Raw genomic sequence first — 11,828 nt, 5'->3', positions numbered from 1 at the left:
TGAGAAGCGGAGGAGCAGAGAAGCCATCCTTTGGGCACCTTTGCCCTGCGCTGGCTGCAGTCACCATACAGCTGGGTCACTGCTGCCCAGGGCTCAGACATATGCATGTTCCGCCCAGCCCTCCAGGGCTGGCTCCTGGTGTGCTGGCCATGATGCTCATGCTTTCTTTGAAATGAAGATGTGGTGTGTGTGTGTGTGTGTGTGTCCGTGTCCACTTTTTTCTGCACAGAAAAGTAGTTTTATGACCCTTTAAATATGCTTAGAAAAGATAACAAAGCCAAAAGATGAAAAGCAAAATTACCCATAATTTTTTTTATTTTTATTTTTTAATTGAAGTACAATCAATTACAATGTGTCAATCTCTGGTGTACAGCACAATATCCCAGTCATGCATATATATACACATATTCGTTTTCATATTTTTTTCCATTAAAGGTTATTACAAGATGCTGAACATAGTTCCCTGTGCTATACAAAAGAAACTTTTTTAAAATCTATTTTTATATATAGTGGCTAACATTTGTAAATCTCAAACTCCCAAATTTATCCCCTCCCATCCCCTTTCCCCAGTAACCATAAGATTGTTTTTCTATGTCTGTGAATCTTTTTCTGTTTTGTAAATGAGTTCATAGTGTCTTTTTTTTTTTTAGATTCCACATGAGTGATAACATGGTGTTTTTATTTCTCTTTCTAGCTTACTTCACTTAGAATGACAATCTCTAGGTCCATTCATGTTGCTGCAAATGGCATTATTTTATTCTTTTTATGGCTGAGTAGTATTCCATTGTATAAATATACCACAACTTCTTTATCCAGTCATCTGTCTATGGACATTTATGTTGTTTCTCTGTCTTGGCTATTGTATATAGTGCTGCTGTGAACATTGGGGTGCATGTATCTTTTTACATTAGAGTTCCCTCCAGATATATGCCAAGAAGTGGGATTGCTGGATCATATGGTAAGTCTATTTTTAGTTTTTTGAGGAATCTCCACACTGAAAATTACCCATAACTTTATCTTCCAGAGACAACCACAGTCAACATTGGTTTGTAAAACCTTAGTCTTTTTGTTTATACAAATATTGACACACTATATATGTGATGTGTTGTGTCCTGTATTTTTCACTCAATAAAATGCCATGGACTTTTTCTGTGTCAATATCCATGAGTCTATTTACTCAGCACGGATTTATTGAATTCCCCCCTTTGTGTCAGACACATGTAACAGTGCAATGATGAAAATGACTGCATTCATGGTCCCTGTCCTTGGGAAGTTTATAGCCTAGCAGGGGACACAGGCATCAAGCAAATCATTACACAACTGCGTTTCTGATTTTCTATTTTGCAACCACTTCAGAGTTACAGAAGCGTTGCAAAAATGATGCGAGTTCTCATATACCCGTTACTCAGCTTCCTTGATATTAACATCTCCCACAACTATATTACAGTTCTGAAGGCCAAGAAATTAACATCAGCACAGTACTATTCAGTACAGACTTCCTCATCCACATATGTATATATAAATATGTATAGTTTTTTTTTCCCTGTTTCAAGATTTAATCCAGTGTCTCATGTCATGTTTGCTTGTCATTTTTCATTAATCTCCTCCAATCTGTGACGATTCTTTAGTTCTTCAAGACCCTGAGACTTTTTACGAGTACTAGTCATTGACTTTTTAGAAGGTCCCTTAATTTGAATTTGTCTGATGTTTCCTTACGATTAGGTTGAAGTTATGCAATATAGGAAAGGATGTCACAGGGGTGGCATGTCCTCCTCAGTGCACAGTATCCGGAGATACATGATCACAATGTGTTTAATTACCGAGGATGTTAACCCCTTGGTCACTTAGTTAAGGTAAAATCTGCCAGGTTTCTCCAAAGTTACCCTTTTCCTCTTTGTCAGTAACAAAAATTTGCTTGGGGGAGAGTATTTTAAGACTATGCAAATATCATGTTTCTTCTTAAACTTTTGCCCTCTGAGATTCATCTCCAGGGGTGGACCTTGCCTGCATAGATCTGGGGTTCTAATGATTATTTTGGATTTCCTCATTCCTTCTATATCTAGTAAGTGGAATTCTTCCTATTCTCCTTAAAAGCCAAATGAAACCTGTGAGGTGTCAGAGTTTTGGGTTTTTTTTTTTTTTTTTAGAACTTTATTATTTTAAAGCAGTTTTTGGTTCACAGAAAGATTAAGGGGAAGGTACAGAGATTCCCCACATGCCCCCTGCCCCCACCCCATGCCCAGCTTCCTCACCAACAACATCCCCCACCCCAGTGGCACATTTGTTATAACTGATGAACAAACATCAACACGTCATGATCACCCTAAGTCCTAAGTTCACAGTAGGGCTCACTCCTGGTGTCATACGTTCTACGGATTTGGACAAATGTATGATGACCTCTATCCACCATGATAGTAGCATACAGGGCAGTTTCCCTGCCCAAAAAACCCTCTGCATTCTGCCTTCTGATCCCTCCCCCATCCCTCCCACCTCCAGCTGTCAGTTTGTACCTGTGCGTGGCTGAATTGTAATTTATTATAGAAGGTGCTTAGCTCTCACCGGGATGGAGAGGCATCACTGGTCCTGGTCTTGGGGGCATTTCAAGCTGGAGCTCTGGCCTGGCTCATTCTGCTGCTCTGCTTGCTGGAAGAGCAGGCAGGGCCCAAGGCCAGCTCCACAAGCACTTTGGTTGCTGAAAGGGCAGCAATACATTCTTGGTGGATTCACTGAATTGCTCTGATAAGGCTGGTATGGAGGAGATAAGGAGCTCAGGCCCGAGCCAGAATCCGGGGAGGAGCTCCCAGCGCTCGGGGAGGGCAGGAGCCGGAGTCCCACCTTAGAGCTGGCAGGCTGCGCCCATCACCCCAACTCTCTGGCCACACCCAGCTTTCTTCCAGCGGTGCCCCCTTGCACCACTGCCTTGGCGTTGTGCCTGGACTGTTCTTACCGTGTCAAGAGGCAGCCTGACACATGGTGGGGGAGGGAGGGGCGAAAGGAAGGGGCAGCTTTCCTTTACCCTAAAGCTCCAACTCAGAGAGACAAGAGAAAGCTTTCTTTCCTGCTTGTCGGGAAGAAGCCTTCATCCGTGTCCAGGTTAGAGGTGAGGGTGAAACCCTGATACCTGCTCTTGGTTGAGGGGCAGGTTGCCTCATGCTTTCTGGGGCTTGGATTGGTCCAAATGGCCCCTACCAGGGGATTTTTAAAGTTATGAAAAAAATAAAGCTACCAGAGAGCCTGGCTGTCAGTGGACTTCCTTCTAGAATCATTTTAAAATTGATAAAAATGACCATGAAAATAATAATGTCCTCATTTACCAAGGCAAATTCTATGCCAGGGGCTGTTCATACATTATCTCATGTAACCCCCGTGCCAGCTCCCAGAGGTCCAGATTAATAGCCCTGTTTTCAGGATAGCTTAAAAACCTACTCAGAAGTTGTATTAAGGCCAGGCATGTAAGTAGTGACAGATTTGGCTGCCACAGCATCCAGAAATTCACGCCCGGACCACAGCAGACAAGACCCTGCTGTGCGCAGCACACGCACTCGTCTGTCTCGTGTTTGTTCTCAGAGGCCCTAGAGCTTTCGTCACCATCCTGGGACCTTGCCATGCTTCCCTGGCTGCCGGGAGCTGTCTGTTGTGGGGAGATGCCAAGTCCCCAAAAGCTTCTGCCTCCTGAGTCTGGGCCCCCAAAGTGAGTTACCCCTGACTGGTGGACTGAGCCGCCCAACGTCCCCTTCCCTGGGAAAGGCTTCATTGTAAGTTTGGTTTTTTCATAGTCTCCCCTGCCTCTGTGCTTGACAAGGATCACGCATCCTCAGATATTTGTGACAATGTAATGGTCACTATTTCTAACATGAGCTCTTTGGAGGCTCATGGGATCCTGTGTTTTCCAGATTCAGTTTTCCATTCATTTCTTGGGGCTCCGTGAGCCCTCACTGCACCTGGCACTGCTAGAAGGACTGGGAATCCAGCAATGATGTGGCCCCAGCTTTCCCAAGCTTATATTCCTGTGGGAAAAATCCTCAAGGAACTACTAGCAGAATTAATCCCTACAAAAAAGATTATATACCATGGTCAAGTGGGATTTACCCCAGGAATGTAAGCTTTGTGTAACATCTAGAAATTAATATAATTCTCCTATTGGTTTAATGACAAAAAGCACATGATCACAGAAAACACATTTGACTAAAATCTAACACTGTTTCATGATAAAAGCACTCAACAAACCAAGAACAGAAAAGAACCTCCTAAACTTGATAAAGGGCATCTACAAATAACTTATATTTAATGGTAAAAAATAAATGCTTTTCCCCTAGGGGCAAGGCAAGGATATCTGCTATCATTGCTTCTATTCAGTATTGTACTAGCAGTTGTAGCCAGAGCAGTTAGGCAAGAAAATTAAACACAAGTTACCCAGATTAGAAAGGGAAAAGTAAAACAATCTCTATGTATAGATGACATAATCTTGTATATAAAAAATCCCAAGGAATCCACTAAAAAACTAACAAGCAGTAATCAGTTATTATACACAGCAAGGGCGCTTGCCCCTGACACATGCTCCCCTATGCTGCATCGACCTAACAAAGGACTGGAATAAAAGGTAACACCTATTTAACACCTGCCGCCCATGATGGCTGGGTTTTCCCCAAGTGTGTTTCAGTCGACCTTGGGTCCCGGCATGTCGGCCAGCACTTCTCGTCACGGTGACCTACTTGTCAGGAATGCACACGGCTGTCTGCCCCTGGCCTTGAGTCAGCTCCCGGGGAGCTCTGACATACTCCTGCCCGAACCTGACCCCGCCCCAGCCTTGCCCTCCCGAAGGTCTGAGGGTGAGGGGACTCGCCCGCTGCCTGCTCCTGTGAGGCTGTCGGTGGGGCCACCTGAATGCACAAGTGTACTTTGTCCCATCCGTCTGTCTGCCGCTCGCTGCAGACACGGGGTGTTTGCTCCTGGTAGAAACTCTCTTGGGGAAGAGTGAGTGCGTGTGCAAGGAGCCCGTGTACATTTCTGTGTGAATGTGTGTGTGTGTTTAAAAGTGTGCATGCCTACTTTAGAGTACATGAAGGTTTATGCTGGATGTTTGTGGGCAGATGTGCACGTGGCCAAGCCCGTGAGTGTATTTCAAGTCTGGGGGTGTGTGTGGTGTGGAAGTGTGTGTATGTGACTGGACTTGCACTTGCAGGTGTGAAAATGTAGGCAGCAAGAGAAGGGAATCGCCACGTGTCCACTGTGCCGTGTACCCTGGGCTCAGATGCAGAAAGAACTCAGATGGAACCTTCCTTGTAGTCATGGCCCCGCAGCGACGTGGACCCCCACAGCGATGGGGGTCAAGCCACCTCCGGGGCTGGAAGCACCTCTTCTGTTCAGGGCTGAAGGTAGATGCACTGAGCTTGGCAAACAATGTCTTTTTACCGAGAGAATGGCCGGCGTTTGGTGTTCTGGGTGACTGTGGCAGGTGTTGAGAGCTGGCGAGAATGGAAAAGAGTTCTAAAAAGAGGGAGGAGACCCTTTTCAGGGAAACTGTGCTGCCATTAGGATCACAGTGGCTCCAGGGAGGCCCTGCCTGGGCTGCGGACGGATGCTCGGAGGGGATGTGGACCACCCCAGGCCCACGCCGGGGAGAAGCCACATTGGGTGGCTGCAGACACTGCAGAATTCAAGGAGGGTGTCCTTGGAGATCCCCATTTCTTCCCCCTTTACAGTGCTCCCTCACTTCCTGCCCCCTGCCACGACCAAAGTCCAAGTTTGTAAAACTCTCCTTTTCTTAACACTTCTGTCTGGAGAGATTCTTTCTTCAGATACATGCATGGCTCTTTCCTTTACCTGCTTCAAATCTTCACTCAAATGTCACCTTCTCAATAACCACCCCTCGAAAATTGCAACCCCTGTCACCCTTCACCTCGCTTTTCAACTCTTCATCTCTCTGGCCCTCTTCCATTTTCCCCAGAGCTCTCATCACCTTCTCACACAGTGTGGCCCGGCCCCACGAGAGGATATGAGCACAGAAACTGAGTGTAAGCAGATGGAAACTTCTGTACTTCAAAATCTACAGCAATTTGACTTTGCCCAGAAATCCAAATGCAGATTGGAAAAAAAAATAAACTGGCCTTTTGCACAGGCAGTATAAGAATCATTGTTGTATGCAGTCGCTATAGAGGACGGTATGAAGGTTCATTAAAAAACTAAAAATAATCCACTCCTGGGCATATATCTGATGGAAAAATATAATTCGAAAAGACGCATGTGCCCCAATGTTCACAGCAGCGCTATTTGCATTAGCCAAGACATGGAAACAACCTAAATGTCCACAGACAAATGACTGGATAAGGAAGTGTGATATAGTTATACAATGAAATACTATTCAGCCATAAAAAAGAATAAAATAATGCCATTTGCAGCAACATGGACGAATCTGGAAATCATCATTCTAAACGAAGTAAGCCAGAAAGAGAAAGAAAAATGCCATAGATATCACTTATATGCAGAATTAAAAAAAAAAAAGACACAAATGAACGTCTTTACAAAACAGAAACAGACTCACAGACATAGAGAACAAACTTATGGTTGCCAGGGAGTAAAGGAGATGGGAGGGGATAAATTGGAAGTTTGAGGTTTGCCCCTCATGGGGAGTGATGGAAATGTTAGGTATCTCAATTGTGGTGGTGGTTGCATGGGTGTAGACATCTATCAAAATTCATCAAATTGTACATCTGAAATATGTGTAGTTTACTGTACAGAAATCATACCACAATAAACTTGTCTTTTTAAAAAAGAATCATTATTCTAACACAGTCTATAAAATTTATTCAGTTTCCTGTCTGTCTTCCCCCCATCCCATTGCTGTTTGAATGCAAGCTCCACAGGGCAGGGATTTATCTGCTTTATTCCCAAATTCTCCCCAGGACCTCGAATAGTGTCTGGTGCATAGAAGGGTTTCATGGATATTTGTCGACTGGGCGAGTGCGGCAGAGATGGTCTGAGAGGCTGAAGCATTGTCAGCTGGACACGGGGTTGGGGGTTGGGGGGCCGCAGAAGCTCCCGGCCACCAATCCCTGTCCGGCTGTGAGCACAGTGCTCCGGGTCTGAACCCTCATGAGTTGTTCTTGGGACTCAAGTATTATAGGGCATGGCTGGGAACTGTTGTCCTGATAAAAAAAGAGTTCCACTCTGCCCCTTCCCCTGATGCTGGCCTGTTCCCAAAGGGCACCCAGAGCTGGCAAGGCTGGGCAGGAGCGGCTCTCTTGGAGGTGGAGGGAATTTGGTTCTGCCAGCTGTTCCCACGGCTGGGCTGGCCAAGGCCCACGTGGCCTGCAGCGCCTGGGCCTGCCTCACGGGCCAGTCATCCGGCAGAGCTGGTTCTGGGCTCACACACCCACGGCCACCTGCTCAACTACTCCCTTCCACCTCGACCCAAGCCCTCCAGCTCAACTTCTCCTTCTCTGACCCCAAGACTCTACCCACAGACTTTGTTTCTTCATCCCCTAGCTCCAGAATGGTGGGGGTGTGGCCAAGGAGAAGGGGGCATGGCAGACCCTCTGCCAAAACATCTTAAGGGACTACTGTCCAGGAAGTGTTCAGGGCCATCTGTGACTCCAGCAGGGGACAGGAGGAACCTCTGCGTAATTGAAAATATCAGCTATATCTCCTTACCTGCTCCCTTTCAACCAGCAGGACCACAGACTAGTATCTGCTAACAAGGGTCCCTCCATCTGCAAGCCTCACCTCCTCCTCCTTCTGGTCCTGGGACAAATTAAAGGAAGCTGTGGAGGGGAGGCTACAGGAGGAAGAGATGTTTAAGCTGGGTTTTGATGGATGACTTTTGAATTAAACAAGTCAAGAGAGGAGAAAAGAGATGAGACAGGGAAAAGGAATAGCATGTGCAAAGGCCCAGGGGTGAGAGAGACCACAGTGCACTCAGAACCATCCATCTGTTGTTTGTTTGGCTGGGTGGACATGGGAAGGTGGTGGTATTCTGAGCCAGGCAAGTGGATGGGCTAGTTCTTGTCAAAAATACTCATTTAGTCAGCCCCTGTGCTTGGCTCAGGATGGGGTATAAAATTAAAAGTGATGGGAGGGACATAAAGGTGTTTGGACACAAATTTGCTTTATCCATCACTGTGCCCTCCATGCCTGCCACAGTGCTGGGAACATGGCAGGCAATCAATAAACATCCATAACATGAATGAATGAATGAATGAATGTGTGGAGAGAAGGCCAGGACACTTACAGAGAGATAGGATGAAGTAAAGAGAAGCCAGTTCTCTTGCTGAGGCAGAGAACCCAAGCCTTGGAGAAAAGTCTCTGGGAAAGAGGACTGTTTTCCTTTATGTTAAATTAGGGAAGATTGCCGTCGTTCTCAGGGCAAACTCGAGCCATGCCTTGTGCTGTTAGTCACTCCACAATTGTGATCTGGGTATTTTTGCTGATGATGTAACACACTATGAGAATTTCCACGTGCATCGCATTGAGCAGGCACCGGCTGCCGAGGAGAGAGGGGGCAGAGCTTCCTGGAGCTGGAAAAGAAGGCCAAATTGATGCAAGAAGAGGCAGACCAGTGCAGGGAATTGTCCACGTTGTTGCCCAACCACACCTGGAATGTGCCCCAGGTAGGAGCCTTTGGACTCGCAAGAGACATTTATCTGAGGACAGCTTGTGACATTTGGCTGGCTCAGAATCGAAAGCGGACGGACAGGCCCTGCCACCATCAAGTGGCCTGGCTCTCCAAGGGCACCTGGAGAGCTGACTGGCAGATGCCTGTGTGTCCCCACCCTCACCCCATGGCCTCACCAAACTCTGGCTGGGGGCTAGAGCTTTGCTTGGTGGGTGAGAGCAGAGGGCAGACAGCCTTGTGCCCCAGGTTGGAGCATAACTGCAGCCTCATTGACCCCACCCCCACCCCGCTCCAGGCCGCATCTAGGACAAGGATGCACCCGAGTCATAGCATCTCCCAGAGCTTCATTCTTCTGGGGAGAAACGGTACCCCATTAATGCCCAGATGCAGCCTGACCAGGAGATTAATGAAGCTCGTGTCTCAAGAAGCTCCCTTGAATGAGCCCCTTCCAAGACTCTAGACCTCATTTTGTATTTGCCTTTTGCATTCTTCTCCTTAAAGATGGTCCCCTCAAATTAGAGAAACTTCAGCTCGCACAAAATTGAGCCCACCCCTGCCAGTGCTCCTCGACTCTGGAAAACCTTGAGCAGACAGTGGGGTGCCTGGGGGCTCAGGGCTGACAGGCCTTCTTCCCAAACCTCAGGCCAGGGCCGCTGCCTGGCAGCCTGGGGGTCAGATGGTGGGGGGCTCCAGCTCAGAGCGGGCAGCGTCCTCTCCACAGCCCAGGGGAGGTGTGCGGAGCTGCCGGCTGGCCCGGTGGAAGGAGGCTGTCAGCCCTAGAAAGATCAAAGTGTCCTCTTGAGAAGAAGGAGCCGACAAGTGTGAATACGCCAGATCAAATAGCGCTTCTAATTATGTCCATGTGGACCACTGGCGGGACACTGGCAGATGACCCTTGGTTGACCGCTGGTTTAAAATGGATGCTGTGATATAAAATACCCTGAACTGTATACTTTAAAAGGGTGGATTTTATAGTATGTGAATTATGTCTCAATGAAAAAAAAAAAACAAGTGCTGAGTGCGTGGGTGCTGTGGGGCTTTCCCCCTGGGTTGGACCCCGGCCTGGCGGGCCCACAAAGGCGCTGCTTGGTGCTGGGGCTTCTGGGCCCTCGAGCTGTCAGTCACACACAGAGACCACTGTGCTGGGCCCACCTCGTCCTAGCCGGGTCCTCACCAAGCTAGGAGACAAGACGGTGGCAACTGCAAACAAGGTTTCTGTCCAGCTGGGGCTCCCCGAGCCAGTGGAGGGCCTTTAGCTGTTTCTGGGAGACTGGACCCTAATCTGCTGCCCCCGTCTTGGCACATTCGCCAAGCCCGCTGAGCCTGACACCTGCTCTGCTTGGGCCAGGAGAAGTTAATGATTAACCCGGAGGTGAGAGGGGAGAGAGCAGAAAGCACTGGAGGCGCGCCCGCTGGTTGAACTTCCCACCCTCTGGGGGAGGGGAGGAGCAGGCAGAGCTGGACTGTCCCTCACAGAGGAACTGGGCCTCCAAGGGCCCAGCAGAGCCACCTGAGGGACCCAGGGACCTGCCCCCTCATCACGGGTGACCCCAGGCACACAGGCAAACACGCCCCTCCTCAGGGCCAGCCCAACCACACACGACCTGCCGCTCACCAGCTCCTGAGCTTCGTTAGGCTGAATTTCAAAGGCCACTGAGAAGACTGCTCAACCCGTGAAGACCCCGCACACCCACTGGTGACTCTGTGGCTGGAGAGCCCCGTTGTCCTGCAAGGGTCCCAGCTAGAAGGTGTCCGTGCCCTCCCGCCTTTCTCTGGGGCACATGCTCAGGCACACGCTTGCACAGACACATGCACAAATACACATGCACGGACATGTGCTGGGCGCACTGGTTTCTTCACCCCCACCCCGCTCTGAGCCAAGGAAATATTACAGTGACTCTTGACAGTGACTCCTGCAAGAGGCACAGATGCTTTGAAACCCCTGGCCAAGGTGCTGGGGTTGGAATGATGCCCTTGTAAGGCCTTATTGCATGGGTTCGAGCTGCCCTCCGGGTCTCTTTTAAGGGGCAAGTGGAGGTGAACAGGAACTTCTTTGCTAGACAGCTCTTTGGAACACCATTTTGTCCGGACACCATGTCTCAGCATGGTGGGCTGGTGTGGCCAAGGGAAGCAGGTGGGAACAGGAACTCTGCTGTTCAGGCCACCTCTGAGGACCGGCCTGCATCCTAGGAGGGCAACCTATCCACATGCCACACAGCAAATCCCAGTACGGGGCCTGGTAGGAGGAAGAGAGGCACAATGGTGCCCAGTGGGTGGGAAGTGGGCAGAGAGAGCTGGGATGGAGGCATGGCCACAAGATGCATCATGCTGGGCAGGGAATCCTGCATGGAGACCTCCCCATCCTCATCCTGGAGGGCCCGTGGCCATCTGCAATGTGGCCAAAAAGTCCTTGAATGTTTCAAATTCCCCTACCTGCTTGGCTCAGCTCTTGTGGGCAGACAGGTAGACCAGCTCAGGAAGCCGTCCTCTGGGGTCCTATGTGGCTACTCATCCACATGGCCGCTGTGCCCCGACACCTGCCCTGAGAATACTTCCCTCACGGCCATGGGGGTGGCTGTTCCCATCACGTGCCCACCAGGCATGTGACCACCAGGTGGTCAGCCTGGTGGTCAGCCTCTACTGCCAGCCCACATCTGGATGGGGAAACTCGGGGTGCTGAATGGCCCGTGGAGGCAGGGGCTTTGTTTCTGATACGAGGACACCTGAAATTGGGAAGGGTTTGCTCTTTTGTGCATTGGAATGATTTGTTTTCCTGGGCCTCAGGCAAGTGCCAACACCAGGGAAGGAGGCGGCACCCAAGATCGTGCCACACACATGAACACCCTCTCCCCGTGTCCCAGCGTGGTCTTGTCTCTCAGATGGTCCAGGACAAGGACTCCCTGTGCTGGGCAGGGGGAAGGGAGGATAAAGCCACCTTTGGACACCTACTCCTGCTATAGGGTAACCACAGCGTGGGGCCGACAAAGCCAGTTACGACAAAGCTACCTGGGGAGGCCCCCCATCTGCCGGCCCCTCCCAGACTGAGAGAAAAATGTAAAAGTGGCAAGAAAGCCAACCACATCCTCACTCCAACTCTCCTTAATGCAGCCTCACAAAATTCCCAGGACTTGTCATGGATCTTGAAGAGATTACACTGTGTACCCTCCTAGCCTTGCAAATAAGGACGGACCTGCTTCACCCACTGGCTTCCTACAAT

The sequence above is a fragment of the Camelus bactrianus genome, chromosome 1 (assembly GCF_048773025.1).
Source record: "Camelus bactrianus isolate YW-2024 breed Bactrian camel chromosome 1, ASM4877302v1, whole genome shotgun sequence".
NCBI classification, from domain to species: Eukaryota; Metazoa; Chordata; class Mammalia; order Artiodactyla; family Camelidae; genus Camelus; species Camelus bactrianus.
Note: the sequence above shows the minus strand (reverse complement) of the source record.